This window comes from Mandrillus leucophaeus, unplaced genomic scaffold (assembly GCF_000951045.1).
Source record: "Mandrillus leucophaeus isolate KB7577 unplaced genomic scaffold, Mleu.le_1.0 Scaffold1487, whole genome shotgun sequence".
Classification (NCBI taxonomy): Eukaryota; Metazoa; Chordata; class Mammalia; order Primates; family Cercopithecidae; genus Mandrillus; species Mandrillus leucophaeus.
The window spans coordinates 8,109-9,425 of NW_012101462.1; positions in this window are offsets into that span (position 1 = coordinate 8,109).

The following is a 1,317-nucleotide window of genomic DNA, read 5'->3' on the forward strand; positions in this document are numbered from 1 at the left end:
TAGTGCAAGGGGATGAAAAAGACAGTCCCCAAGAATATAAGCATCGTGACAGCTGTGCAGGTGAAAATTCATAAATGAGACTACCTCTAAAAGGAAGCTGTAAAATCAACACACAGCGGGTCAGGAGAGATTTGCAAAGGCGCTTTAAAGAAACGGTGCCTTGAGAAGTCGGAGGCCTCCTTGAGAATGCCTTCAGGAAAATACTGTCAGAAGGGAGTTGCCAGCAGTGAAGTTGGGAAAACAGCCTCCTGGAGGTGTGGCTTGGAGGCAGAGCATCGGGCTGCATTGGTCGGATGCCATTCCCCGTTTGCGCCGCAAATCAGCTTTACCAGTGGGGATTGCCATGCTTTCCAAGCGCAAGCCCTTAGGAAGGTAGAGGTGGGCAGATAGGGAGGAGGGAAGATTTAGGAAGGAAGAGGAGCTTCAAGAAGGCAGCCTTTGTCTTCCAACCAGAGCTGCTGAGGCTCCAGACCATCCTCTCCTGCGCCCCACGGTGGCTATTTGGGTCCTTACCACTTCCTGTCCCCCTCCTGGCATCTCACAGGTATTCGGGCAGCTTTGCATCCAGGGCTTCGGTTATTCCTGCTGTTGAAACCACTCACGCTCCGTGGTGTCAGCAGCCACCGTTTGACTTGCTCATGTGCTAGTGGGTTAGAAATGGGGAGCATCTGCCGAGGGATCTGTCCTGTGGCCTGACCTGGGTGTGGACGGCTGTGGTCCCCCAGGGCTTCGTGGATGTTGCGTCTGAGAAGACTGGAAGTTGGCCAGAGGCCTCATGGGGGTCCTGCAGGGACAGTCTCAAGGTGACAGCGGCTGCACCCCGAGCGCGGCCTGAACTGGAGAGGCACCTGCGCCTCTGACATGGCTTTGCATAACACGCAGATTCTTCACACCTGCTGTGTTCTGCTGGTTCCAGGCCAGTCATCAGAGCTCGTGCAGATTTGGTGGGGTCCTCCCTCTCAATGGCAGGTGTCGAAAGAACCTGTGGATATGGTCATAGCCACCCCAGACGTTCACTTCCTACCAATCCCCTGGTAGTTTCCCCAGCCTTCCCCCATCTGTACTGAAGAACTGACACCCGCCCTCTGGTTTTAAAATGTTTAGAATTTGTAATAATTTTATAGATACGTATTTTCTAGAGAGTGATGTAACATCCATAACAATCTAAAAACAGATTTTCTAGGAAGTTACCGTGAAATCTACAAAGTCAATAAAACATTTCATCCCAGGTGCTGAGCTTTGAGGAGAGTATCAGGGTTTGGGCTCTGCTGCCTTTCCCCGAAGAACTCACTTGGGAAGCAGTCAGGTACGTGGCAT